Source organism: Phyllobates terribilis, unplaced genomic scaffold (genome assembly GCF_046119375.1).
Source record: "Phyllobates terribilis strain yellow unplaced genomic scaffold, ASM4611937v1 Scaffold_34__1_contigs__length_13252353, whole genome shotgun sequence".
NCBI lineage: Eukaryota > Metazoa > Chordata > Amphibia > Anura > Dendrobatidae > Phyllobates > Phyllobates terribilis.
In genome coordinates this window covers 2,871,518-2,899,463 of record NW_027362794.1, presented here as the reverse complement: position 1 = coordinate 2,899,463, position 27,946 = coordinate 2,871,518, and the positions used below count along the sequence as shown (strand labels likewise).

Below are 27,946 nucleotides of genomic sequence, written 5' to 3'. Positions count from 1 at the left end.
AGGGCATTTGCTAAATAGATGGTGTGTGTGCAACAATATACTGAAAGGTCAATTATATTGTGCAGCTTATCTCACCACCTGTAGTTATTTAGGTGAAAGCTCCAAAATGCTTGCCTAATATGTCTGTTTATCCAAAAGGAAGTATAGAGGGAGAGCTAGATAGATAGCATTGCATTACATTACATGGCAATGCAATGCACAGTTGCTGAAGTTGAACCAAAATGAGCTTGTCATCTGGCTTCTGCAACTTTTAACATGAAAAATCCAATGAGGAGAAGAAAAGCAAAGCCAAAGAGTCCATCCCAAAATCCGACAAACAAGCCAAATGAACAAAAAGCATTGAACTCAATTCTTTCTGATTTTAGAAACTGCATTAAAGAAGGGGTGCACCGGTCCTGGAGATACTGCAATACCAGGACAATGCGTGGAGTGGACAGAGCAAGCTCTTTTTCCATCTCCCTGTTCTAAAAATCCATTTAATATATGGTCCCCAGATAGGGGACGTATCAGATATTAAACTGATAAAAACAGATACTACACTTGATCTTAGCCAAAAGGCCGAGAAGCGATAACCAGAATTGGTTTCCGACTACGGTGCCACCCAAGGATTCTGAAAAGTCCATTTGTGGAGATGGCCACCTGGACTCCCGTTAAGAAGACATGCTGTCAACCTCTAGATCCCTCACATGCCTGCACTTTTCGGCTTGCTGCTGCTGCAATCCACGCGTTTTAGATCTGCATAACTCCACCTCTTTTAGCACAGTACCCTCAACCCCCGGCTGTTCCCACCCGCCTCAACACCGTTGGAAGGGAGGAGAACCAATTAAGGCGGGGGGGGGGGTGGAACGAGCAGCTGTCTACCCTTAGCAGGAGGGTTGCTGATTAATTACCTCTCCTGCTGCTGCTGCTGCTGCTGGCTGTCCAGCAGCAGACTGAAGGTGGCTGCTGCTGTGCGCAGGTATATAAAGGCTCAGAGCCTATTATGACACGCGCAGCCAGCGTTCCATTGCCACATTCCGTCTACTGCAGGCGGGATACCTGGATGGCTGAATGTCACTGAGAAGCTCACAGAGACCGCCATAAGCAACAGTTTAAAAGAATGCCACAGACTAATCAACCAAACTTTTTGGGTTGGTTTCTCTTTTATAGTCTGCAGGCATTAAATGAAAGAAGTCAGTGTTCCAGCAGAGGGAGACAACGTTTCAGAAAAGGCATTGTAGCAAACCAAAAAAGAAATTTTAAGCGCAGCAGAGTAACCAGCTCACATACCTGTTAGCTCAGGTGAGTTTAAAAGGCTGCTGTTGATAACAAGGGCATTTGCTAAATAGATGGTGTGTGTGCAACAATATACTGAAAGGTCAATAATATTGTGCAGCTTATCTCACCACCTGTAGTTATTTAGGTGAAAGCTCCAAAATGCTTGCCTAATATGTCTGTTTATCCAAAAGGAAGTATAGAGGGAGAGCTAGATAGATAGCATTGCATTACATTACATGGCAATGCAATGCACAGTTGCTGAAGTTGAACCAAAATGAGCTTGTCATCTGGCTTCTGCAACTTTTAACATGAAAAATCCAATGAGGAGAAGAAAAGCAAAGCCAAAGAGTCCATCCCAAAATCCGACAAACAAGCCAAATGAACAAAAAGCATTGAATTCAATTCTTTCTGATTTTAGAAACTGCATTAAAGAAGGGGTGCACCGGTCCTGGAGATACTGCAATACCAGGTCAATGCGTGGAGTGGACAGAGCAAGCTCTTTTTCCATCTCCCTGTTCTAAAAATCCATTTAATATATGGTCCCCAGATAGGGGACGTATCAGATATTAAACTGATAAGAACAGATACTACACTTGATCTTAGCCAAAAGGCCGAGAAGCGATAACCAGAATTGGTTTCCGACTACGGTGCCACCCAAGGATTCTGAAAAGTCCATTTGTGGAGATGGCCACCTGGACTCCCGTTAAGAAGACATGCTGTCAACCTCTAGATCCCTCACATGCCTGCACTTTTCGGCTTGCTGCTGCTGCAATCCACGCGTTTTAGATCTGCATAACTCCACCTCTTTTAGCACAGTACCCTCAACCCCCGGCTGTTCCCACCCGCCTCAACACCGTTGGAAGGGAGGAGAACCAATTAAGGCGGGGGGGGGGGTGGAACGAGCAGCTGTCTACCCTTAGCAGGAGGGTTGCTGATTAATTACCTCTCCTGCTGCTGCTGCTGCTGGCTGTCCAGCAGCAGACTGAAGGTGGCTGCTGCTGTGCGCAGGTATATAAAGGCTCAGAGCCTATTATGACACGCGCAGCCAGCATTCCATTGCCACATTCCGTCTACTGCAGGCGGGATACCTGGATGGCTGAATGTCACTGAGAAGCTCACAGAGACCGCCATAAGCAACAGTTTAAAAGAATGCCACAGACTAATCAACCAAACTTTTTGGGTTGGTTTCTCTTTTATAGTCTGCAGGCATTAAATGAAAGAAGTCAGTGTTCCAGCAGAGGGAGACAACGTTTCAGAAAAGGCATTGTAGCAAACCAAAAAAGAAATTTTAAGCGCAGCAGAGTAACCAGCTCACATACCTGTTAGCTCAGGTGAGTTTAAAAGGCTGCTGTTGATAACAAGGGCATTTGCTAAATAGATGGTGTGTGTGCAACAATATACTGAAAGGTCAATTATATTGTGCAGCTTATCTCACCACCTGTAGTTATTTAGGTGAAAGCTCCAAAATGCTTGCCTAATATGTCTGTTTATCCAAAAGGAAGTATAGAGGGAGAGCTAGATAGATAGCATTGCATTACATTACATGGCAATGCAATGCACAGTTGCTGAAGTTGAACCAAAATGAGCTTGTCATCTGGCTTCTGCAACTTTTAACATGAAAAATCCAATGAGGAGAAGAAAAGCAAAGCCAAAGAGTCCATCCCAAAATCCGACAAACAAGCCAAATGAACAAAAAGCATTGAATTCAATTCTTTCTGATTTTAGAAACTGCATTAAAGAAGGGGTGCACCGGTCCTGTAGATACTGCAATACCAGGTCAATGCGTGGAGTGGACAGAGCAAGCTCTTTTTCCATCTCCCTGTTCTAAAAATCCATTTAATATATGGTCCCCAGATAGGGGACGTATCAGATATTAAACTGATAAGAACAGATACTACACTTGATCTTAGCCAAAAGGCCGAGAAGCGATAACCAGAATTGGTTTCCGACTACGGTGCCACCCAAGGATTCTGAAAAGTCCATTTGTGGAGATGGCCACCTGGACTCCCGTTAAGAAGACATGCTGTCAACCTCTAGATCCCTCACATGCCTGCACTTTTCGGCTTGCTGCTGCTGCAATCCACGCGTTTTAGATCTGCATAACTCCACCTCTTTTAGCACAGTACCCTCAACCCCCGGCTGTTCCCACCCGCCTCAACACCGTTGGAAGGGAGGAGAACCAATTAAGGCGGGGGGGGGTGGAACGAGCAGCTGTCTACCCTTAGCAGGAGGGTTGCTGATTAATTACCTCTCCTGCTGCTGCTGCTGCTGCTGGCTGTCCAGCAGCAGACTGAAGGTGGCTGCTGCTGTGCGCAGGTATATAAAGGCTCAGAGCCTATTATGACACGCGCAGCCAGCGTTCCATTGCCACATTCCGTCTACTGCAGGCGGGATACCTGGATGGCTGAATGTCACTGAGAAGCTCACAGAGACCGCCATAAGCAACAGTTTAAAAGAATGCCACAGACTAATCAACCAAACTTTTTGGGTTGGTTTCTCTTTTATAGTCTGCAGGCATTAAATGAAAGAAGTCAGTGTTCCAGCAGAGGGAGACAACGTTTCAGAAAAGGCATTGTAGCAAACCAAAAAAGAAATTTTAAGCGCAGCAGAGTAACCAGCTCACATACCTGTTAGCTCAGGTGAGTTTAAAAGGCTGCTGTTGATAACAAGGGCATTTGCTAAATAGATGGTGTGTGTGCAACAATATACTGAAAGGTCAATTATATTGTGCAGCTTATCTCACCACCTGTAGTTATTTAGGTGAAAGCTCCAAAATGCTTGCCTAATATGTCTGTTTATCCAAAAGGAAGTATAGAGGGAGAGCTAGATAGATAGCATTGCATTACATTACATGGCAATGCAATGCACAGTTGCTGAAGTTGAACCAAAATGAGCTTGTCATCTGGCTTCTGCAACTTTTAACATGAAAAATTCAATGAGGAGAAGAAAAGCAAAGCCAAAGAGTCCATCCCAAAATCCGACAAACAAGCCAAATGAACAAAAAGCATTGAATTCAATTCTTTCTGATTTTAGAAACTGCATTAAAGAAGGGGTGCACCGGTCCTGGAGATACTGCAATACCAGGTCAATGCGTGGAGTGGACAGAGCAAGCTCTTTTTCCATCTCCCTGTTCTAAAAATCCATTTAATATATGGTCCCCAGATAGGGGACGTATCAGATATTAAACTGATAAGAACAGATACTACACTTGATCTTAGCCAAAAGGCCGAGAAGCGATAACCAGAATTGGTTTCCGACTACGGTGCCACCCAAGGATTCTGAAAAGTCCATTTGTGGAGATGGCCACCTGGACTCCCGTTAAGAAGACATGCTGTCAACCTCTAGATCCCTCACATGCCTGCACTTTTCGGCTTGCTGCTGCTGCAATCCACGCATTTTAGATCTGCATAACTCCACCTCTTTTAGCACAGTACCCTCAACCCCCGGCTGTTCCCACCCGCCTCAACACCGTTGGAAGGGAGGAGAACCAATTAAGGCGGGGGGGGGGGGTGGAACGAGCAGCTGTCTACCCTTAGCAGGAGGGTTGCTGATTAATTACCTCTCCTGCTGCTGCTGCTGCTGCTGGCTGTCCAGCAGCAGACTGAAGGTGGCTGCTGCTGTGCGCAGGTATATAAAGGCTCAGAGCCTATTATGACACGCGCAGCCAGCGTTCCATTGCCACATTCCGTCTACTGCAGGCGGGATACCTGGATGGCTGAATGTCACTGATAAGCTCACAGAGACCGCCATAAGCAACAGTTTAAAAGAATGCCACAGACTAATCAACCAAACTTTTTGGGTTGGTTTCTCTTTTATAGTCTGCAGGCATTAAATGAAAGAAGTCAGTGTTCCAGCAGAGGGAGACAACGTTTCAGAAAAGGCATTGTAGCAAACCAAAAAAGAAATTTTAAGCGCAGCAGAGTAACCAGCTCACATACCTGTTAGCTCAGGTGAGTTTAAAAGGCTGCTGTTGATAACAAGGGCATTTGCTAAATAGATGGTGTGTGTGCAACAATATACTGAAAGGTCAATTATATTGTGCAGCTTATCTCACCACCTGTAGTTATTTAGGTGAAAGCTCCAAAATGCTTGCCTAATATGTCTGTTTATCCAAAAGGAAGTATAGAGGGAGAGCTAGATAGATAGCATTGCATTACATTACATGGCAATGCAATGCACAGTTGCTGAAGTTGAACCAAAATGAGCTTGTCATCTGGCTTCTGCAACTTTTAACATGAAAAATCCAATGAGGAGAAGAAAAGCAAAGCCAAAGAGTCCATCCCAAAATCCGACAAACAAGCCAAATGAACAAAAAGCATTGAATTCAATTCTTTCTGATTTTAGAAACTGCATTAAAGAAGGGGTGCACCGGTCCTGGAGATACTGCAATACCAGGTCAATGCGTGGAGTGGACAGAGCAAGCTCTTTTTCCATCTCCCTGTTCTAAAAATCCATTTAATATATGGTCCCCAGATAGGGGACGTATCAGATATTAAACTGATAAGAACAGATACTACACTTGATCTTAGCCAAAAGGCCGAGAAGCGATAACCAGAATTGGTTTCCGACTACGGTGCCACCCAAGGATTCTGAAAAGTCCATTTGTGGAGATGGCCACCTGGACTCTCGTTAAGAAGACATGCTGTCAACCTCTAGATCCCTCACATGCCTGCACTTTTCGGCTTGCTGCTGCTGCAATCCACGCGTTTTAGATCTGCATAATTCCACCTCTTTTAGCACAGTACCCTCAACCCCCGGCTGTTCCCACCCGCCTCAACACCGTTGGAAGGGAGGAGAACCAATTAAGGCGGGGGGGGGGGGGTGGAACGAGCAGCTGTCTACCCTTAGCAGGAGGGTTGCTGATTAATTACCTCTCCTGCTGCTGCTGCTGCTGGCTGTCCAGCAGCAGACTGAAGGTGGCTGCTGCTGTGCGCAGGTATATAAAGGCTCAGAGCCTATTATGACACGCGCAGCCAGCGTTCCATTGCCACATTCCGTCTACTGCAGGCGGGATACCTGGATGGCTGAATGTCACTGAGAAGCTCACAGAGACCGCCATAAGCAACAGTTTAAAAGAATGCCACAGACTAATCAACCAAACTTTTTGGGTTGGTTTCTCTTTTATAGTCTGCAGGCATTAAATGAAAGAAGTCAGTGTTCCAGCAGAGGGAGACAACGTTTCAGAAAAGGCATTGTAGCAAACCAAAAAAGAAATTTTAAGCGCAGCAGAGTAACCAGCTCACATACCTGTTAGCTCAGGTGAGTTTAAAAGGCTGCTGTTGATAACAAGGGCATTTGCTAAATAGATGGTGTGTGTGCAACAATATACTGAAAGGTCAATTATATTGTGCAGCTTATCTCACCACCTGTAGTTATTTAGGTGAAAGCTCCAAAATGCTTGCCTAATATGTCTGTTTATCCAAAAGGAAGTATAGAGGGAGAGCTAGATAGATAGCATTGCATTACATTACATGGCAATGCAATGCACAGTTGCTGAAGTTGAACCAAAATGAGCTTGTCATCTGGCTTCTGCAACTTTTAACATGAAAAATTCAATGAGGAGAAGAAAAGCAAAGCCAAAGAGTCCATCCCAAAATCCGACAAACAAGCCAAATGAACAAAAAGCATTGAATTCAATTCTTTCTGATTTTAGAAACTGCATTAAAGAAGGGGTGCACCGGTCCTGGAGATACTGCAATACCAGGTCAATGCGTGGAGTGGACAGAGCAAGCTCTTTTTCCATCTCCCTGTTCTAAAAATCCATTTAATATATGGTCCCCAGATAGGGGACGTATCAGATATTAAACTGATAAGAACAGATACTACACTTGATCTTAGCCAAAAGGCCGAGAAGCGATAACCAGAATTGGTTTCCGACTACGGTGCCACCCAAGGATTCTGAAAAGTCCATTTGTGGAGATGGCCACCTGGACTCCCGTTAAGAAGACATGCTGTCAACCTCTAGATCCCTTACATGCCTGCACTTTTCGGCTTGCTGCTGCTGCAATCCACGCGTTTTAGATCTGCATAACTCCACCTCTTTTAGCACAGTACCCTCAACCCCCGGCTGTTCCCACCCGCCTCAACACCGTTGGAAGGGAGGAGAACCAATTAAGGCGGGGGGGGGGTGGAACGAGCAGCTGTCTACCCTTAGCAGGAGGGTTGCTGATTAATTACCTCTCCTGCTGCTGCTGCTGCTGGCTGTCCAGCAGCAGACTGAAGGTGGCTGCTGCTGTGCGCAGGTATATAAAGGCTCAGAGCCTATTATGACATGCGCAGCCAGCGTTCCATTGCCACATTCCGTCTACTGCAGGCGGGATACCTGGATGGCTGAATGTCACTGAGAAGCTCACAGAGACCGCCATAAGCAACAGTTTAAAAGAATGCCACAGACTAATCAACCAAACTTTTTGGGTTGGTTTCTCTTTTATAGTCTGCAGGCATTAAATGAAAGAAGTCAGTGTTCCAGCAGAGGGAGACAACGTTTCAGAAAAGGCATTGTAGCAAACCAAAAAAGAAATTTTAAGCACAGCAGAGTAACCAGCTCACATACCTGTTAGCTCAGGTGAGTTTAAAAGGCTGCTGTTGATAACAAGGGCATTTGCTAAATAGATGGTGTGTGTGCAACAATATACTGAAAGGTCAATTATATTGTGCAGCTTATCTCACCACCTGTAGTTATTTAGGTGAAAGCTCCAAAATGCTTGCCTAATATGTCTGTTTATCCAAAAGGAAGTATAGAGGGAGAGCTAGATAGATAGCATTGCATTACATTACATGGCAATGCAATGCACAGTTGCTGAAGTTGAACCAAAATGAGCTTGTCATCTGGCTTCTGCAACTTTTAACATGAAAAATCCAATGAGGAGAAGAAAAGCAAAGCCAAAGAGTCCATCCCAAAATCCGACAAACAAGCCAAATGAACAAAAAGCATTGAATTCAATTCTTTCTGATTTTAGAAACTGCATTAAAGAAGGGGTGCACCGGTCCTGGAGATACTGCAATACCAGGACAATGCGTGGAGTGGACAGAGCAAGCTCTTTTTCCATCTCCCTGTTCTAAAAATCCATTTAATATATGGTCCCCAGATAGGGGACGTATCAGATATTAAACTGATAAGAACAGATACTACACTTGATCTTAGCCAAAAGGCCGAGAAGCGATAACCAGAATTGGTTTCCGACTATGGTGCCACCCAAGGATTCTGAAAAGTCCATTTGTGGAGATGGCCACCTGGACTCCCGTTAAGAAGACATGCTGTCAACCTCTAGATCCCTCACATGCCTGCACTTTTCGGCTTGCTGCTGCTGCAATCCACGCGTTTTAGATCTGCATAACTCCACCTCTTTTAGCACAGTACCCTCAACCCCCGGCTGTTCCCACCCGCCTCAACACCGTTGGAAGGGAGGAGAACCAATTAAGGCGGGGGGGGGGTGGAACGAGCAGCTGTCTACCCTTAGCAGGAGGGTTGCTGATTAATTACCTCTCCTGCTGCTGCTGCTGCTGGCTGTCCAGCAGCAGACTGAAGGTGGCTGCTGCTGTGCGCAGGTATATAAAGGCTCAGAGCCTATTATGACACGCGCAGCCAGCGTTCCATTGCCACATTCCGTCTACTGCAGGCGGGATACCTGGATGGCTGAATGTCACTGAGAAGCTCACAGAGACCGCCATAAGCAACAGTTTAAAAGAATGCCACAGACTAATCAACCAAACTTTTTGGGTTGGTTTCTCTTTTATAGTCTGCAGGCATTAAATGAAAGAAGTCAGTGTTCCAGCAGAGGGAGACAACGTTTCAGAAAAGGCATTGTAGCAAACCAAAAAAGAAATTTTAAGCGCAGCAGAGTAACCAGCTCACATACCTGTTAGCTCAGGTGAGTTTAAAAGGCTGCTGTTGATAACAAGGGCATTTGCTAAATAGATGGTGTGTGTGCAACAATATACTGAAAGGTCAATTATATTGTGCAGCTTATCTCACCACCTGTAGTTATTTAGGTGAAAGCTCCAAAATGCTTGCCTAATATGTCTGTTTATCCAAAAGGAAGTATAGAGGGAGAGCTAGATAGATAGCATTGCATTACATTACATGGCAATGCAATGCACAGTTGCTGAAGTTGAACCAAAATGAGCTTGTCATCTGGCTTCTGCAACTTTTAACATGAAAAATCCAATGAGGAGAAGAAAAGCAAAGCCAAAGAGTCCATCCCAAAATCCGACAAACAAGCCAAATGAACAAAAAGCATTGAATTCAATTCTTTCTGATTTTAGAAACTGCATTAAAGAAGGGGTGCACCGGTCCTGGAGATACTGCAATACCAGGTCAATGCGTGGAGTGGACAGAGCAAGCTCTTTTTCCATCTCCCTGTTCTAAAAATCCATTTAATATATGGTCCCCAGATAGGGGACGTATCAGATATTAAACTGATAAGAACAGATACTACACTTGATCTTAGCCAAAAGGCCGAGGAGCGATAACCAGAATTGGTTTCCGACTACGGTGCCACCCAAGGATTCTGAAAAGTCCATTTGTGGAGATGGCCACCTGGACTCCCGTTAAGAAGACATGCTGTCAACCTCTAGATCCCTCACATGCCTGCACTTTTCGGCTTGCTGCTGCTGCAATCCACGCGTTTTAGATCTGCATAACTCCACCTCTTTTAGCACAGCACCCTCAACCCCCGGCTGTTCCCACCCGCCTCAACACCGTTGGAAGGGAGGAGAACCAATTAAGGCCGGGGGGGGGGGGGTGGAACGAGCAGCTGTCTACCCTTAGCAGGAGGGTTGCTGATTAATTACATCTCCTGCTGCTGCTGCTGCTGCTGGCTGTCCAGCAGCAGACTGAAGGTGGCTGCTGCTGTGCGCAGGTATATAAAGGCTCAGAGCCTATTATGACACGCGCAGCCAGCGTTCCATTGCCACATTCCGTCTACTGCAGGCGGGATACCTGGATGGCTGAATGTCACTGAGAAGCTCACAGAGACCGCCATAAGCAACAGTTTAAAAGAATGCCACAGACTAATCAACCAAACTTTTTGGGTTGGTTTCTCTTTTATAGTCTGCAGGCATTAAATGAAAGAAGTCAGTGTTCCAGCAGAGGGAGACAACGTTTCAGAAAAGGCATTGTAGCAAACCAAAAAAGAAATTTTAAGCGCAGCAGAGTAACCAGCTCACATACCTGTTAGCTCAGGTGAGTTTAAAAGGCTGCTGTTGATAACAAGGGCATTTGCTAAATAGATGGTGTGTGTGCAACAATATACTGAAAGGTCAATTATATTGTGCAGCTTATCTCACCACCTGTAGTTATTTAGGTGAAAGCTCCAAAATGCTTGCCTAATATGTCTGTTTATCCAAAAGGAAGTATAGAGGGAGAGCTAGATAGATAGCATTGCATTACATTACATGGCAATGCAATGCACAGTTGCTGAAGTTGAACCAAAATGAGCTTGTCATCTGGCTTCTGCAACTTTTAACATGAAAAATCCAATGAGGAGAAGAAAAGCAAAGCCAAAGAGTCCATCCCAAAATCCGACAAACAAGCCAAATGAACAAAAAGCATTGAATTCAATTCTTTCTGATTTTAGAAACTGCATTAAAGAAGGGGTGCACCGGTCCTGGAGATACTGCAATACCAGGTCAATGCGTGGAGTGGACAGAGCAAGCTCTTTTTCCATCTCCCTGTTCTAAAAATCCATTTAATATATGGTCCCCAGATAGGGGACGTATCAGATATTAAACTGATAAGAACAGATACTACACTTGATCTTAGCCAAAAGGCCGAGAAGCGATAACCAGAATTGGTTTCCGACTACGGTGCCACCCAAGGATTCTGAAAAGTCCATTTGTGGAGATGGCCACCTGGACTCCCGTTAAGAAGACATGCTGTCAACCTCTAGATCCCTCACATGCCTGCACTTTTCGGCTTGCTGCTGCTGCAATCCACGCGTTTTAGATCTGCATAACTCCACCTCTTTTAGCACAGTACCCTCAACCCCCGGCTGTTCCCACCCGCCTCAACACCGTTGGAAGGGAGGAGAACCAATTAAGGCGGGGGGGGGGGGAAGTGGAACGAGCAGCTGTCTACCCTTAGCAGGAGGGTTGCTGATTAATTACCTCTCCTGCTGCTGCTGCTGCTGCTGGCTGTCCAGCAGCAGACTGAAGGTGGCTGCTGCTGTGCGCAGGTATATAAAGGCTCAGAGCCTATTATGACACGCGCAGCCAGCGTTCCATTGCCACATTCCGTCTACTGCAGGCGGGATACCTGGATGGCTGAATGTCACTGAGAAGCTCACAGAGACCGCCATAAGCAACAGTTTAAAAGAATGCCACAGACTAATCAACCAAACTTTTTGGGTTGGTTTCTCTTTTATAGTCTGCAGGCATTAAATGAAAGAAGTCAGTGTTCCAGCAGAGGGAGACAACGTTTCAGAAAAGGCATTGTAGCAAACCAAAAAAGAAATTTTAAGCGCAGCAGAGTAACCAGCTCACATACCTGTTAGCTCAGGTGAGTTTAAAAGGCTGCTGTTGATAACAAGGGCATTTGCTAAATAGATGGTGTGTGTGCAACAATATACTGAAAGGTCAATTATATTGTGCAGCTTATCTCACCACCTGTAGTTATTTAGGTGAAAGCTCCAAAATGCTTGCCTAATATGTCTGTTTATCCAAAAGGAAGTATAGAGGGAGAGCTAGATAGATAGCATTGCATTACATTACATGGCAATGCAATGCACAGTTGCTGAAGTTGAACCAAAATGAGCTTGTCATCTGGCTTCTGCAACTTTTAACATGAAAAATCCAATGAGGAGAAGAAAAGCAAAGCCAAAGAGTCCATCCCAAAATCCGACAAACAAGCCAAATGAACAAAAAGCATTGAATTCAATTCTTTCTGATTTTCGAAACTGCATTAAAGAAGGGGTGCACCGGTCCTGGAGATACTGCAATACCAGGTCAATGCGTGGAGTGGACAGAGCAAGCTCTTTTTCCATCTCCCTGTTCTAAAAATCCATTTAATATATGGTCCCCAGATAGGGGACGTATCAGATATTAAACTGATAAGAACAGATACTACACTTGATCTTAGCCAAAAGGCCGAGGAGCGATAACCAGAATTGGTTTCCGACTACGGTGCCACCCAAGGATTCTGAAAAGTCCATTTGTGGAGATGGCCACCTGGACTCCCGTTAAGAAGACATGCTGTCAACCTCTAGATCCCTCACATGCCTGCACTTTTCGGCTTGCTGCTGCTGCAATCCACGCGTTTTAGATCTGCATAACTCCACCTCTTTTAGCACAGTACCCTCAACCCCCGGCTGTTCCCACCCGCCTCAACACCGTTGGAAGGGAGGAGAACCAATTAAGGCGGGGGGGGGGGGAAGTGGAACGAGCAGCTGTCTACCCTTAGCAGGAGGGTTGCTGATTAATTACCTCTCCTGCTGCTGCTGCTGCTGCTGGCTGTCCAGCAGCAGACTGAAGGTGGCTGCTGCTGTGCGCAGGTATATAAAGGCTCAGAGCCTATTATGACACGCGCAGCCAGCGTTCCATTGCCACATTCCGTCTACTGCAGGCGGGATACCTGGATGACTGAATGTCACTGAGAAGCTCACAGAGACCGCCATAAGCAACAGTTTAAAAGAATGCCACAGACTAATCAACCAAACTTTTTGGGTTGGTTTCTCTTTTATAGTCTGCAGGCATTAAATGAAAGAAGTCAGTGTTCCAGCAGAGGGAGACAACGTTTCAGAAAAGGCATTGTAGCAAACCAAAAAAGAAATTTTAAGCGCAGCAGAGTAACCAGCTCACATACCTGTTAGCTCAGGTGAGTTTAAAAGGCTGCTGTTGATAACAAGGGCATTTGCTAAATAGATGGTGTGTGTGCAACAATATACTGAAAGGTCAATTATATTGTGCAGCTTATCTCACCACCTGTAGTTATTTAGGTGAAAGCTCCAAAATGCTTGCCTAATATGTCTGTTTATCCAAAAGGAAGTATAGAGGGAGAGCTAGATAGATAGCATTGCATTACATTACATGGCAATGCAATGCACAGTTGCTGAAGTTCAACCAAAATGAGCTTGTCATCTGGCTTCTGCAACTTTTAACATGAAAAATCCAATGAGGAGAGGAAAAGCAAAGCCAAAGAGTCCATCCCAAAATCCGACAAACAAGCCAAATGAACAAAAAGCATTGAATTCAATTCTTTCTGATTTTAGAAACTGCATTAAAGAAGGGGTGCACCGGTCCTGGAGATACTGCAATACCAGGTCAATGCGTGGAGTGGACAGAGCAAGCTCTTTTTCCATCTCCCTGTTCTAAAAATCCATTTAATATATGGTCCCCAGATAGGGGACGTATCAGATATTAAACTGATAAGAACAGATACTACACTTGATCTTAGCCAAAAGGCCGAGAAGCGATAACCAGAATTGGTTTCCGACTACGGTGCCACCCAAGGATTCTGAAAAGTCCATTTGTGGAGATGGCCACCTGGACTCCCGTTAAGAAGACATGCTGTCAACCTCTAGATCCCTCACATGCCTGCACTTTTCGGCTTGCTGCTGCTGCAATCCACGCGTTTTAGATCTGCATAACTCCACCTCTTTTAGCACAGTACCCTCAACCCCCGGCTGTTCCCACCCGCCTCAACACCGTTGGAAGGGAGGAGAACCAATTAAGGCGGGGGGGGGGTGGAACGAGCAGCTGTCTATCCTTAGCAGGAGGGTTGCTGATTAATTACCTCTCCTGCTGCTGCTGCTGCTGCTGGCTGTCCAGCAGCAGACTGAAGGTGGCTGCTGCTGTGCGCAGGTATATAAAGGCTCAGAGCCTATTATGACACGCGCAGCCAGCGTTCCATTGCCACATTCCGTCTACTGCAGGCGGGATACCTGGATGGCTGAATGTCACTGAGAAGCTCACAGAGACCGCCATAAGCAACAGTTTAAAAGAATGCCACAGACTAATCAACCAAACTTTTTGGGTTGGTTTCTCTTTTATAGTCTGCAGGCATTAAATGAAAGAAGTCAGTGTTCCAGCAGAGGGAGACAACGTTTCAGAAAAGGCATTGTAGCAAACCAAAAAAGAAATTTTAAGCGCAGCAGAGTAACCAGCTCACATACCTGTTAGCTCAGGTGAGTTTAAAAGGCTGCTGTTGATAACAAAGGCATTTGCTAAATAGATGGTGTGTGTGCAACAATATACTGAAAGGTCAATTATATTGTGCAGCTTATCTCACCACCTGTAGTTATTTAGGTGAAAGCTCCAAAATGCTTGCCTAATATGTCTGTTTATCCAAAAGGAAGTATAGAGGGAGAGCTAGATAGATAGCATTGCATTACATTACATGGCAATGCAATGCACAGTTGCTGAAGTTGAACCAAAATGAGCTTGTCATCTGGCTTCTGCAACTTTTAACATGAAAAATCCAATGAGGAGAAGAAAAGCAAAGCCAAAGAGTCCATCCCAAAATCCGACAAACAAGCCAAATGAACAAAAAGCATTGAATTCAATTCTTTCTGATTTTAGAAACTGCATTAAAGAAGGGGTGCACCGGTCCTGGAGATACTGCAATACCAGGTCAATGCGTGGAGTGGACAGAGCAAGCTCTTTTTCCATCTCCCTGTTCTAAAAATCCATTTAATATATGGTCCCCAGATAGGGGACGTATCAGATATTAAACTGATAAGAACAGATACTACACTTGATCTTAGCCAAAAGGCTGAGAAGCGATAACCAGAATTGGTTTCCGACTACGGTGCCACCCAAGGATTCTGAAAAGTCCATTTGTGGAGATGGCCACCTGGACTCCCGTTAAGAAGACATGCTGTCAACCTCTAGATCCCTCACATGCCTGCACTTTTCGGCTTGCTGCTGCTGCAATCCACGCGTTTTAGATCTGCATAACTCCACCTCTTTTAGCACAGTACCCTCAACCCCCGGCTGTTCCCACCCGCCTCAACACCGTTGGAAGGGAGGAGAACCAATTAAGGCGGGGGGGGGGTGGAACGAGCAGCTGTCTACCCTTAGCAGGAGGGTTGCTGATTAATTACCTCTCCTGCTGCTGCTGCTGGCTGTCCAGCAGCAGACTGAAGGTGGCTGCTGCTGTGCGCAGGTATATAAAGGCTCAGAGCCTATTATGACACGCGCAGCCAGCGTTCCATTGCCACATTCCGTCTACTGCAGGCGGGATACCTGGATGGCTGAATGTCACTGAGAAGCTCACAGAGACCGCCATAAGCAACAGTTTAAAAGAATGCCACAGACTAATCAACCAAACTTTTTGGGTTGGTTTCTCTTTTCTAGTCTGCAGGCATTAAATGAAAGAAGTCAGTGTTCCAGCAGAGGGAGACAACGTTTCAGAAAAGGCATTGTAGCAAACCAAAAAAGAAATTTTAAGCGCAGCAGAGTAACCAGCTCACATACCTGTTAGCTCAGGTGAGTTTAAAAGGCTGCTGTTGATAACAAGGGCATTTGCTAAATAGATGGTGTGTGTGCAACAATATACTGAAAGGTCAATGATATTGTGCAGCTTATCTCACCACCTGTAGTTATTTAGGTGAAAGCTCCAAAATGCTTGCCTAATATGTCTGTTTATCCAAAAGGAAGTATAGAGGGAGAGCTAGATAGATAGCATTGCATTACATTACATGGCAATGCAATGCACAGTTGCTGAAGTTGAACCAAAATGAGCTTGTCATCTGGCTTCTGCAACTTTTAACATGAAAAATCCAATGAGGAGAAGAAAAGCAAAGCCAAAGAGTCCATCCCAAAATCCGACAAACAAGCCAAATGAACAAAAAGCATTGAATTCAATTCTTTCTGATTTTAGAAACTGCATTAAAGAAGGGGTGCACCGGTCCTGGAGATACTGCAATACCAGGTCAATGCGTGGAGTGGACAGAGCAAGCTCTTTTTCCATCTCCCTGTTCTAAAAATCCATTTAATATATGGTCCCCAGATAGGGGACGTATCAGATATTAAACTGATAAGAACAGATACTACACTTGATCTTAGCCAAAAGGCCGAGAAGCGATAACCAGAATTGGTTTCCGACTACGGTGCCACCCAAGGATTCTGAAAAGTCCATTTGTGGAGATGGCCACCTGGACTCCCGTTAAGAAGACATGCTGTCAACCTCTAGATCCCTCACATGCCTGCACTTTTCGGCTTGCTGCTGCTGCAATCCATGCGTTTTAGATCTGCATATCTCCACCTCTTTTAGCACACTACCCTCAACCCCCGGCTGTTCCCACCCGCCTCAACACCGTTGGAAGGGAGGAGAACCAATTAAGGCGGGGTGGGGGGTGGAACGAGCAGCTGTCTACCCTTAGCAGGAGGGTTGCTGATTAATTACCTCTCCTGCTGCTGCTGCTGCTGCTGGCTGTCCAGCAGCAGACTGAAGGTGGCTGCTGCTGTGCGCAGGTATATAAAGGCTCAGAGCCTATTATGACACGCGCAGCCAGCGTTCCATTGCCACATTCCGTCTACTGCAGGCGGGATACCTGGATGGCTGAATGTCACTGAGAAGCTCACAGAGACCGCCATAAGCAACAGTTTAAAAGAATGCCACAGACTAATCAACCAAACTTTTTGGGTTGGTTTCTCTTTTATAGTCTGCAGGCATTAAATGAAAGAAGTCAGTGTTCCAGCAGAGGGAGACAACGTTTCAGAAAAGGCATTGTAGCAAACCAAAAAAGAAATTTTAAGCGCAGCAGAGTAACCAGCTCACTTACCTGTTAGCTCAGGTGAGTTTAAAAGGCTGCTGTTGATAACAAGGGCATTTGCTAAATAGATGGTGTGTGTGCAACAATATACTGAAAGGTCAATTATATTGTGCAGCTTATCTCACCACCTGTAGTTATTTAGGTGAAAGCTCCAAAATGCTTGCCTAATATGTCTGTTTATCCAAAAGGAAGTATAGAGGGAGAGCTAGATAGATAGCATTGCATTACATTACATGGCAATGCAATGCACAGTTGCTGAAGTTGAACCAAAATGAGCTTGTCATCTGGCTTCTGCAACTTTTAACATGAAAAATCCAATGAGGAGAAGAAAAGCAAAGCCAAAGAGTCCATCCCAAAATCCGACAAACAAGCCAAATGAACAAAAAGCATTGAATTCAATTCTTTCTGATTTTAGAAACTGCATTAAAGAAGGGGTGCACCGGTCCTGGAGATACTGCAATACCAGGTCAATGCGTGGAGTGGACAGAGCAAGCTCTTTTTCCATCTCCCTGTTCTAAAAATCCATTTAATATATGGTCCCCAGATAGGGAACGTATCAGATATTAAACTGATAAGAACAGATACTACACTTGATCTTAGCCAAAAGGCCGAGAAGCGATAACCAGAATTGGTTTCCGACTACGGTGCCACCCAAGGATTCTGAAAAGTCCATTTGTGGAGATGGCCACCTGGACTCCCGTTAAGAAGACATGCTGTCAACCTCTAGATCCCTCACATGCCTGCACTTTTCGGCTTGCTGCTGCTGCAATCCACGCGTTTTAGATCTGCATAACTCCACCTCTTTTAGCACAGTACCCTCAACCCCCGGCTGTTCCCACCCGCCTCAACACCGTTGGAAGGGAGGAGAACCAATTAAGGCGGGGGGGGGGTGGAACGAGCAGCTGTCTACCCTTAGCAGGAGGGTTGCTGATTAATTACCTCTCCTGCTGCTGCTGCTGCTGCTGGCTGTCCAGCAGCAGACTGAAGGTGGCTGCTGCTGTGCGCAGGTATATAAAGGCTCAGAGCCTATTATGACACGCGCAGCCAGCGTTCCATTGCCACATTCCGTCTACTGCAGGCGGGATACCTGGATGGCTGAATGTCACTGAGAAGCTCACAGAGACCGCCATAAGCAACAGTTTAAAAGAATGCCACAGACTAATCAACCAAACTTTTTGGGTTGGTTTCTCTTTTATAGTCTGCAGGCATTAAATGAAAGAAGTCAGTGTTCCAGCAGAGGGAGACAACGTTTCAGAAAAGGCATTGTAGCAAACCAAAAAAGAAATTTTAAGCGCAGCAGAGTAACCAGCTCACATACCTGTTAGCTCAGGTGAGTTTAAAAGGCTGCTGTTGATAACAAGGGCATTTGCTAAATAGATGGTGTGTGTGCAACAATATACTGAAAGGTCAATTATATTGTGCAGCTTATCTCACCACCTGTAGTTATTTAGGTGAAAGCTCCAAAATGCTTGTCTAATATGTCTGTTTATCCAAAAGGAAGTATAGAGGGAGAGCTAGATAGATAGCATTGCATTACATTACATGGCAATGCAATGCACAGTTGCTGAAGTTGAACCAAAATGAGCTTGTCATCTGGCTTCTGCAACTTTTAACATGAAAAATCCAATGAGGAGAAGAAAAGCAAAGCCAAAGAGTCCATCCCAAAATCCGACAAACAAGCCAAATGAACAAAAAGCATTGAATTCAATTCTTTCTGATTTTAGAAACTGCATTAAAGAAGGGGTGCACCGGTCCTGGAGATACTGCAATACCAGGTCAATGCGTGGAGTGGACAGAGCAAGCTCTTTTTCCATCTCCCTGTTCTAAAAATCCATTTAATATATGGTCCCCAGATAGGGGACGTATCAGATATTAAACTGATAAGAACAGATACTACACTTGATCTTAGCCAAAAGGCCGAGAAGCGATAACCAGAATTGGTTTCCGACTACGGTGCCACCCAAGGATTCTGAAAAGTCCATTTGTGGAGATGGCCACCTGGACTCCCGTTAAGAAGACATGCTGTCAACCTCTAGATCCCTCACATGCCTGCACTTTTCGGCTTGCTGCTGCTGCAATCCACGCGTTTTAGATCTGCATAACTCCACCTCTTTTAGCACAGTACCCTCAACCCCCGGCTGTTCCCACCCGCCTCAACACCGTTGGAAGGGAGGAGAACCAATTAAGGCGGGGGGGGGGGGGTGGAACGAGCAGCTGTCTACCCTTAGCAGTAGGGTTGCTGATTAATTACCTCTCCTGCTGCTGCTGCTGCTGCTGGCTGTCCAGCAGCAGACTGAAGGTGGCTGCTGCTGTGCGCAGGTATATAAAGGCTCAGAGCCTATTATGACACGCGCAGCCAGCGTTCCATTGCCACATTCCGTCTACTGCAGGCGGGATACCTGGATGGCTGAATGTCACTGAGAAGCTCACAGAGACCGCCATAAGCAACAGTTTAAAAGAATGCCACAGACTAATCAACCAAACTTTTTGGGTTGGTTTCTCTTTTATAGTCTGCAGGCATTAAATGAAAGAAGTCAGTGTTCCAGCAGAGGGAGACAACGTTTCAGAAAAGGCATTGTAGCAAACCAAAAAAGAAATTTTAAGCGCAGCAGAGTAACCAGCTCACATACCTGTTAGCTCAGGTGAGTTTAAAAGGCTGCTGTTGATAACAAGGGCATTTGCTAAATAGATGGTGTGTGTGCAACAATATACTGAAAGGTCAATTATATGTGCAGCTTATCTCACCACCTGTAGTTATTTAGGTGAAAGCTCCAAAATGCTTGCCTAATATGTCTGTTTATCCAAAAGGAAGTATAGAGGGAGAGCTAGATAGATAGCATTGCATTACATTACATGGCAATGCAATGCACAGTTGCTGAAGTTGAACCAAAATGAGCTTGTCATCTGGCTTCTGCAACTTTTAACATGAAAAATCCAATGAGGAGAAGAAAAGCAAAGCCAAAGAGTCCATCCCAAAATCCGACAAACAAGCCAAATGAACAAAAAGCATTGAATTCAATTCTTTCTGATTTTAGAAACTGCATTAAAGAAGGGGTGCACCGGTCCTGGAGATACTGCAATACCAGGTCAATGCGTGGAGTGAACAGAGCAAGCTCATTTTCCATCTCCCTGTTCTAAAAATCCATTTAATATATGGTCCCCAGATAGGGGACGTATCAGATATTAAACTGATAAGAACAGATACTACACTTGATCTTAGCCAAAAGGCCGAGAAGCGATAACCAGAATTGGTTTCCGACTACGGTGCCACCCAAGGATTCTGAAAAGTCCATTTGTGGAGATGGCCACCTGGACTCCCGTTAAGAAGACATGCTGTCAACCTCTAGATCCCTCACATGCCTGCACTTTTCGGCTTGCTGCTGCTGCAATCCACGCGTTTTAGATCTGCATAACTCCACCTCTTTTAGCACAGTACCCTCAACCCCCGGCTGTTCCCACCCGCCTCAACACCGTTGGAAGGGAGGAGAACCAATTAAGGCGGGGGGGGGGGGGGGTGGAACGAACAGCTGTCTGCCCTTAGCAGGAGGGTTGCTGATTAATTACCTCTCCTGCTGCTGCTGCTGCTGCTGGCTGTCCAGCAGCAGACTGAAGGTGGCTGCTGCTGTGCGCAGGTATATAAAGGCTCAGAGCCTATTATGACACGCGCAGCCAGCGTTCCATTGCCACATTCCGTCTACTGCAGGCGGGATACCTGGATGGCTGAATGTCACTGAGAAGCTCACAGAGACCGCCATAAGCAACTGTTTAAAAGAATGCCACAGACTAATCAACCAAACTTTTTGGGTTGGTTTCTCTTTTATAGTCTGCAGGCATTAAATGAAAGAAGTCAGTGTTCCAGCAGAGGGAGACAACGTTTCAGAAAAGGCATTGTAGCAAACCAAAAAAGAAATTTTAAGCGCAGCAGAGTAACCAGCTCACATACCTGTTAGCTCAGGTGAGTTTAAAAGGCTGCTGTTGATAACAAGGGCATTTGCTAAATAGATGGTGTGTGTGCAACAATATACTGAAAGGTCAATTATATTGTGCAGCTTATCTCACCACCTGTAGTTATTTAGGTGAAAGCTCCAAAATGCTTGCCTAATATGTCTGTTTATCCAAAAGGAAGTATAGAGGGAGAGCTAGATAGATAGCATTGCATTACATTACATGGCAATGCAATGCACAGTTGCTGAAGTTGAACCAAAATGAGCTTGTCATCTGGCTTCTGCAACTTTTAACATGAAAAATCCAATGAGGAGAAGAAAAGCAAAGCCAAAGAGTCCATCCCAAAATCCGACAAACAAGCCAAATGAACAAAAAGCATTGAATTCAATTCTTTCTGATTTTAGAAACTGCATTAAAGAAGGGGTGCACCGGTCCTGGAGATACTGCAATACCAGGTCAATGCGTGGAGTGGACAGAGCAAGCTCTTTTTCCATCTCCCTGTTCTAAAAATCCATTTAATATATGGTCCCCAGATAGGGGACGTATCAGATATTAAACTGATAAGAACAGATACTACACTTGATCTTAGCCAAAAGGCCGAGAAGCGATAACCAGAATTGGTTTCCGACTACGGTGCCACCCAAGGATTCTGAAAAGTCCATTTGTGGAGATGGCCACCTGGACTCCCGTTAAGAAGACATGCTGTCAACCTCTAGATCCCTCACATGCCTGCACTTTTCGGCTTGCTGCTGCTGCAATCCACGCGTTTTAGATCTGCATAACTCCACCTCTTTTAGCACAGTACCCTCAACCCCCGGCTGTTCCCACCCGCCTCAACACCGTTGGAAGGGAGGAGAACCAATTAAGGCGGGGGGGGGGGTGGAACGAGCAGCTGTCTACCCTTAGCAGGAGGGTTGCTGATTAATTACCTCTCCTGCTGCTGCTGCTGCTGCTGGCTGTCCAGCAGCAGACTGAAGGTGGCTGCTGCTGTGCGCAGGTATATAAAGGCTCAGAGCCTATTATGACACGCGCAGCCAGCGTTCCATTGCCACATTCCGTCTACTGCAGGCGGGATACCTGGATGGCTGAATGTCACTGAGAAGCTCACAGAGACCGCCATAAGCAACAGTTTAAAAGAATGCCACAGACTAATCAACCAAACTTTTTGGGTTGGTTTCTCTTTTATAGTCTGCAGGCATTAAATGAAAGAAGTCAGTGTTCCAGCAGAGGGAGACAACGTTTCAGAAAAGGCATTGTAGCAAACCAAAAAAGAAATTTTAAGCGCAGCAGAGTAACCAGCTCACATACCTGTTAGCTCAGGTGAGTTTAAAAGGCTGCTGTTGATAACAAGGGCATTTGCTAAATAGATGGTGTGTGTGCAACAATATACTGAAAGGTCAATTATATTGTGCAGCTTATCTCACCACCTGTAGTTATTTAGGTGAAAGCTCCAAAATGCTTGCCTAATATGTCTGTTTATCCAAAAGGAAGTATAGAGGGAGAGCTAGATAGATAGCATTGCATTACATTACATGGCAATGCAATGCACAGTTGCTGAAGTTGAACCAAAATGAGCTTGTCATCTGGCTTCTGCAACTTTTAACATGAAAAATCCAATGAGGAGAAGAAAAGCAAAGCCAAAGAGTCCATCCCAAAATCCGACAAACAAGCCAAATGAACAAAAAGCATTGAATTCAATTCTTTCTGATTTTAGAAACTGCATTAAAGAAGGGGTGCACCGGTCCTGGAGATACTGCAATACCAGGTCAATGCGTGGAGTGGACAGAGCAAGCTCTTTTTCCATCTCCCTGTTCTAAAAATCCATTTAATATATGGTCCCCAGATAGGGGACGTATCAGATATTAAACTGATAAGAACAGATACTACACTTGATCTTAGCCAAAAGGCCGAAAAGCGATAACCAGAATTGGTTTCCGACTACGGTGCCACCCAAGGATTCTGAAAAGTCCATTTGTGGAGATGGCCACCTGGACTCCCGTTAAGAAGACATGCTGTCAACCTCTAGATCCCTCACATGCCTGCACTTTTCGGCTTGCTGCTGCTGCAATCCACGCGTTTTAGATCTGCATAACTCCACCTCTTTTAGCACAGTACCCTCAACCCCCGGCTGTTCCCACCCGCCTCAACACCGTTGGAAGGGAGGAGAACCAATTAAGGCGGGGGGGGGGGGTGGAACGAGCAGCTGTCTACCCTTAGCAGGAGGGTTGCTGATTAATTACCTCTCCTGCTGCTGCTGCTGCTGGCTGTCCAGCAGCAGACTGAAGGTGGCTGCTGCTGTGCGCAGGTATATAAAGGCTCAGAGCCTATTATGACACGCGCAGCCAGCGTTCCATTGCCACATTCCGTCTACTGCAGGCGGGATACCTGGATGGCTGAATGTCACTGAGAAGCTCACAGAGACCGCCATAAGCAACAGTTTAAAAGAATGCCACAGACTAATCAACCCAACTTTTTGGGTTGGTTTCTCTTTTATAGTCTGCAGGCATTAAATGAAAGAAGTCAGTGTTCCAGCAGAGGGAGACAACGTTTCAGAAAAGGCATTGTAGCAAACCAAAAAAGAAATTTTAAGCGCAGCAGAGTAACCAGCTCATATACCTGTTAGCTCAGGTGAGTTTAAAAGGCTGCTGTTGATAACAAGGGCATTTGCTAAATAGATGGTGTGTGTGCAACAATATACTGAAAGGTCAATTATATTGTGCAGCTTATCTCACCACCTGTAGTTATTTAGGTGAAAGCTCCAAAATGCTTGCCTAATATGTCTGTTTATCCAAAAGGAAGTATAGAGGAAGAGCTAGATAGATAGCATTGCATTACATTACATGGCAATGCAATGCACAGTTGCTGAAGTTGAACCAAAATGAGCTTGTCATCTGGCTTCTGCAACTTTTAACATGAAAAATCCAATGAGGAGAAGAAAAGCAAAGCCAAAGAGTCCATCCCAAAATCCGACAAACAAGCCAAATGAACAAAAAGCATTGAATTCAATTCTTTCTGATTTTAGAAACTGCATTAAAGAAGGGGTGCACCGGTCCTGGAGATACTGCAATACCAGGTCAATGCGTGGAGTGGACAGAGCAAGCTCTTTTTCCATCTCCCTGTTCTAAAAATCCATTTAATATATGGTCCCCAGATAGGGGACGTATCAGATATTAAACTGATAAGAACAGATACTACACTTGATCTTAGCCAAAAGGCCGAGAAGCGATAACCAGAATTGGTTTCCGACTACGGTGCCACCCAAGGATTCTGAAAAGTCCATTTGTGGAGATGGCCACCTGGACTCCCGTTAAGAAGACATGCTGTCAACCTCTAGATCCCTCACATGCCTGCACTTTTCGGCTTGCTGCTGCTGCAATCCACGCGTTTTAGATCTGCATAACTCCACCTCTTTTAGCACAGTACCCTCAACCCCCGGCTGTTCCCACCCGCCTCAACACCGTTGGAAGGGAGGAGAACCAATTAAGGCGGGGGGGGGGGGGTGGAACGAGCAGCTGTCTACCCTTAGCAGGAGGGTTGCTGATTAATTACCTCTCCTGCTGCTGCTGCTGCTGCTGGCTGTCCAGCAGCAGACTGAAGGTGGCTGCTGCTGTGCGCAGGTATATAAAGGCTCAGAGCCTATTATGACACGCGCAGCCAGCGTTCCATTGCCACATTCCGTCTACTGCAGGCAGGATACCTGGATGGCTGAATGTCACTGAGAAGCTCACAGAGACCGCCATAAGCAACAGTTTAAAAGAATGCCACAGACTAATCAACCAAACTTTTTGGGTTGGTTTCTCTTTTATAGTCTGCAGGCATTAAATGAAAGAAGTCAGTGTTCCAGCAGAGGGAGACAACGTTTCAGAAAAGGCATTGTAGCAAACCAAAAAAGAAATTTTAAGCGCAGCAGAGTAACCTGCTCACATACCTGTTAGCTCAGGTGAGTTTAAAAGGCTGCTGTTGATAACAAGGGCATTTTCTAAATAGATGGTGTGTGTGCAACAATATACTGAAAGGTCAATTATATTGTGCAGCTTATCTCACCACCTGTAGTTATTTAGGTGAAAGCTCCAAAATGCTTGCCTAATATGTCTGTTTATCCAAAAGGAAGTATAGATGGAGAGCTAGATAGATAGCATTGCATTACATTACATGGCAATGCAATGCACAGTTGCTGAAGTTGAACCAAAATGAGCTTGTCATCTGGCTTCTGCAACTTTTAACATGAAAAATCCAATGAGGAGAAGAAAAGCAAAGCCAAAGAGTCCATCCCAAAATCCGACAAACAAGCCAAATGAACAAAAAGCATTGAATTCAATTCTTTCTGATTTTAGAAACTGCATTAAAGAAGGGGTGCACCGGTCCTGGAGATACTGCAATACCAGGTCAATGCGTGGAGTGGACAGAGCAAGCTCTTTTTCCATCTCCCTGTTCTAAAAATCCATTTAATATATGGTCCCCAGATAGGGGACGTATCAGATATTAAACTGATAAGAACAGATACTACACTTGATCTTAGCCAAAAGGCCGAGAAGCGATAACCAGAATTGGTTTCCGACTACGGTGCCACCCAAGGATTCTGAAAAGTCCATTTGTGGAGATGGCCACCTGGACTCCCGTTAAGAAGACATGCTGTCAACCTCTAGATCCCTCACATGCCTGCACTTTTCGGCTTGCTGCTGCTGCAATCCACGCGTTTTAGATCTGCATAACTCCACCTCTTTTAGCACAGTACCCTCAACCCCCGGCTGTTCCCACCCGCCTCAACACCGTTGGGAGGGAGGAGAACCAATTAAGGCGGGGGGGGGGGGGGGTGGAACGAGCAGCTGTCTACCCTTAGCAGGAGGGTTGCTGATTAATTACCTCTCCTGCTGCTGCTGCTGCTGCTGGCTGTCCAGCAGCAGACTGAAGGTGGCTGCTGCTGTGCGCAGGTATATAAAGGCTCAGAGCCTATTATGACACGCGCAGCCAGCGTTCCATTGCCACATTCCGTCTACTGCAGGCGGGATACCTGGATGGCTGAATGTCACTGAGAAGCTCACAGAGACCGCCATAAGCAACAGTTTAAAAGAATGCCACAGACTAATCAACCAAACTTTTTGGGTTGGTTTCTCTTTTATAGTCTGCAGGCATTAAATGAAAGAAGTCAGTGTTCCAGCAGAGGGAGACAACGTTTCAGAAAAGGCATTGTAGCAAACCAAAAAAGAAATTTTAAGCGCAGCAGAGTAACCAGCTCACATACCTGTTAGCTCAGGTGAGTTTAAAAGGCTGCTGTTGATAACAAGGGCATTTGCTAAATAGATGGTGTGTGTGCAACAATATACTGAAAGGTCAATTATATTGTGCAGCTTATCTCACCACCTGTAGTTATTTAGGTGAAAGCTCCAAAATGCTTGCCTAATATGTCTGTTTATCCAAAAGGAAGTATAGAGGGAGAGCTAGATAGATAGCATTGCATTACATTACATGGCAATGCAATGCACAGTTGCTGAAGTTGAACCAAAATGAGCTTGTCATCTGGCTTCTGCAACTTTTAACATGAAAAATCCAATGAGGAGAAGAAAAGCAAAGCCAAAGAGTCCATCCCAAAATCCGACAAAGAAGCCAAATGAACAAAAAGCATTGAATTCAATTCTTTCTGATTTTAGAAACTGCATTAAAGAAGGGGTGCACCGCTCCTGGAGATACTGCAATACCAGGTCAATGCGTGGAGTGGACAGAGCAAGCTCTTTTTCCATCTCCCTGTTCTAAAAATCCATTTAATATATGGTCCCCAGATAGGGGACGTATCAGATATTAAACTGATAAGAACAGATTTTTTTAATTTGGCTATCCCCCACATGGGGATAAAAACCGTTTATTTAAAATTTAACAAATTACAGAAATAAAACCATTACATCCACATTACTCTTTCGGGACTTCAAAGAAAAATAAAAATTCCATCACAGCAAATTTTACAAGACTTCAAATATTCCATAGGTTAAAAAGCCATTTGCCTGCCAACGTTACATTCTTTTTCCTGTCCAATAAATAGTATATGTACATTTCACTTTTACAAAAGGCTAAAACATCATCTACTGGTAACATTTCATGTTTAAAAACAGCAATATTTCTAGCATTCCAGAGCGCTATCTTGGCACAATTCACTATCTTCCACGCCATTATTTTTTGGTCCATTGTTGGGCATTCCAGAAGACCATATAACACTGATGCAAAATTAAAGTCCTTGAGGTCCACCATTTTCTCCAGCAGGGGGATTAGTCTTCTCCAGAACTCTTTAGCAAAAGCACAAGTCCATAAAAGATGCTTCACTGTCTCTTCTTCTTGACAACCTTCTCTTGGGCAGATGGCAGACCTCACAAAACCTCTTCTGTACTGGAATGCCCGGCAAGGAAGACAGTGGTGTGCGCAGCTCCAAGACATGTCTTTCTGTACATTAAAAAGATAAGGGGCGTTAATCATTTTCCATATGTGTACAGTTTTGTCATCATCATAACGTTCAATATCACACAACGTCACATCAGTACTAATTTGTTTGAGTAGTGTCTTGCTGTTACATAGATCCCCTGTCTGTTTCTTATTCAAATTAAAATCAAGAATAATTTTCTTTAAAATCTCATAATGTGCAGGTAGGTTAAAAGCATAAGGAGAGGATAAAACTGTTTCAAACCAACCAAACCTTCTCATGAGAAAACCAGTGTTAAAACGCATAAAATAGGAAAGGTAATTATCTTTAAAAAGGGTTTTAAAACAGAAACAGAAAAAATGTATTAAAAGAAACTTATCTAAAACAGGGAAATCTTTCCCACCTTTAACCTTTGGCTTTGTCACAATTTCTCTTTTGAGTTTCTCCATTTTTGAGCCCCAAAAAAAGGTAAAACATACTTTTGTAATTCGTTTCAACAAATTTGTAGGAGGGGGGAACACCAAACTAAGATATAACAGGATAGGTAATATCACCATTTTTACAATCAGAACTTTACCTTCCATTGACAGCTTTCTCATATTCCACATGCAGATTTTCTGATTAA

General features: G+C 44.8%; 21 non-coding genes across 21 annotated transcripts; all 21 read right to left on the bottom strand.

Moving 5' to 3' along the window:
* Positions 1-379: 379 nt before the first annotated feature.
* LOC141181710 (U2 spliceosomal RNA) lies at positions 380-570 on the bottom strand. Its single transcript, XR_012257261.1, has one exon. It is a non-coding gene; the product is annotated as a U2 spliceosomal RNA (small nuclear RNA).
* Positions 571-1,689: 1,119 nt separating this feature from the next.
* Positions 1,690-1,880, bottom strand: LOC141182181 (U2 spliceosomal RNA). Its single transcript, XR_012257572.1, has one exon. It is a non-coding gene; the product is annotated as a U2 spliceosomal RNA (small nuclear RNA).
* A 1,116-nt stretch (positions 1,881-2,996) lies between these two features.
* LOC141181748 (U2 spliceosomal RNA) lies at positions 2,997-3,187 on the bottom strand. The gene has a single exon (XR_012257296.1). It is a non-coding gene; the product is annotated as a U2 spliceosomal RNA (small nuclear RNA).
* A 1,117-nt stretch (positions 3,188-4,304) lies between these two features.
* LOC141182180 (U2 spliceosomal RNA) lies at positions 4,305-4,495 on the bottom strand. Its single transcript, XR_012257571.1, has one exon. It is a non-coding gene; the product is annotated as a U2 spliceosomal RNA (small nuclear RNA).
* Positions 4,496-5,615: 1,120 nt separating this feature from the next.
* LOC141182179 (U2 spliceosomal RNA) lies at positions 5,616-5,806 on the bottom strand. The gene has a single exon (XR_012257570.1). It is a non-coding gene; the product is annotated as a U2 spliceosomal RNA (small nuclear RNA).
* A 1,118-nt stretch (positions 5,807-6,924) lies between these two features.
* On the bottom strand, positions 6,925-7,115 carry LOC141182178 (U2 spliceosomal RNA). The gene has a single exon (XR_012257569.1). It is a non-coding gene; the product is annotated as a U2 spliceosomal RNA (small nuclear RNA).
* A 1,115-nt stretch (positions 7,116-8,230) lies between these two features.
* LOC141181426 (U2 spliceosomal RNA) lies at positions 8,231-8,421 on the bottom strand. The gene has a single exon (XR_012257004.1). It is a non-coding gene; the product is annotated as a U2 spliceosomal RNA (small nuclear RNA).
* A 1,115-nt stretch (positions 8,422-9,536) lies between these two features.
* Positions 9,537-9,727, bottom strand: LOC141181808 (U2 spliceosomal RNA). The gene has a single exon (XR_012257350.1). It is a non-coding gene; the product is annotated as a U2 spliceosomal RNA (small nuclear RNA).
* Positions 9,728-10,849: 1,122 nt separating this feature from the next.
* Positions 10,850-11,040, bottom strand: LOC141182177 (U2 spliceosomal RNA). Its single transcript, XR_012257568.1, has one exon. It is a non-coding gene; the product is annotated as a U2 spliceosomal RNA (small nuclear RNA).
* A 1,123-nt stretch (positions 11,041-12,163) lies between these two features.
* On the bottom strand, positions 12,164-12,354 carry LOC141181807 (U2 spliceosomal RNA). The gene has a single exon (XR_012257349.1). It is a non-coding gene; the product is annotated as a U2 spliceosomal RNA (small nuclear RNA).
* Positions 12,355-13,477: 1,123 nt separating this feature from the next.
* LOC141182176 (U2 spliceosomal RNA) lies at positions 13,478-13,668 on the bottom strand. The gene has a single exon (XR_012257567.1). It is a non-coding gene; the product is annotated as a U2 spliceosomal RNA (small nuclear RNA).
* Positions 13,669-14,786: 1,118 nt separating this feature from the next.
* Positions 14,787-14,977, bottom strand: LOC141181503 (U2 spliceosomal RNA). Its single transcript, XR_012257073.1, has one exon. It is a non-coding gene; the product is annotated as a U2 spliceosomal RNA (small nuclear RNA).
* Positions 14,978-16,089: 1,112 nt separating this feature from the next.
* On the bottom strand, positions 16,090-16,280 carry LOC141182175 (U2 spliceosomal RNA). Its single transcript, XR_012257566.1, has one exon. It is a non-coding gene; the product is annotated as a U2 spliceosomal RNA (small nuclear RNA).
* A 1,119-nt stretch (positions 16,281-17,399) lies between these two features.
* LOC141181568 (U2 spliceosomal RNA) lies at positions 17,400-17,590 on the bottom strand. The gene has a single exon (XR_012257132.1). It is a non-coding gene; the product is annotated as a U2 spliceosomal RNA (small nuclear RNA).
* A 1,118-nt stretch (positions 17,591-18,708) lies between these two features.
* LOC141182174 (U2 spliceosomal RNA) lies at positions 18,709-18,899 on the bottom strand. The gene has a single exon (XR_012257565.1). It is a non-coding gene; the product is annotated as a U2 spliceosomal RNA (small nuclear RNA).
* Positions 18,900-20,019: 1,120 nt separating this feature from the next.
* Positions 20,020-20,210, bottom strand: LOC141181689 (U2 spliceosomal RNA). The gene has a single exon (XR_012257242.1). It is a non-coding gene; the product is annotated as a U2 spliceosomal RNA (small nuclear RNA).
* Positions 20,211-21,333: 1,123 nt separating this feature from the next.
* Positions 21,334-21,524, bottom strand: LOC141182171 (U2 spliceosomal RNA). Its single transcript, XR_012257563.1, has one exon. It is a non-coding gene; the product is annotated as a U2 spliceosomal RNA (small nuclear RNA).
* Positions 21,525-22,643: 1,119 nt separating this feature from the next.
* LOC141181757 (U2 spliceosomal RNA) lies at positions 22,644-22,834 on the bottom strand. Its single transcript, XR_012257304.1, has one exon. It is a non-coding gene; the product is annotated as a U2 spliceosomal RNA (small nuclear RNA).
* A 1,117-nt stretch (positions 22,835-23,951) lies between these two features.
* Positions 23,952-24,142, bottom strand: LOC141182160 (U2 spliceosomal RNA). Its single transcript, XR_012257562.1, has one exon. It is a non-coding gene; the product is annotated as a U2 spliceosomal RNA (small nuclear RNA).
* Positions 24,143-25,263: 1,121 nt separating this feature from the next.
* Positions 25,264-25,454, bottom strand: LOC141182148 (U2 spliceosomal RNA). Its single transcript, XR_012257561.1, has one exon. It is a non-coding gene; the product is annotated as a U2 spliceosomal RNA (small nuclear RNA).
* A 1,123-nt stretch (positions 25,455-26,577) lies between these two features.
* Positions 26,578-26,772, bottom strand: LOC141181944 (U2 spliceosomal RNA). The gene has a single exon (XR_012257462.1). It is a non-coding gene; the product is annotated as a U2 spliceosomal RNA (small nuclear RNA).
* Positions 26,773-27,946: the final 1,174 nt, after the last annotated feature.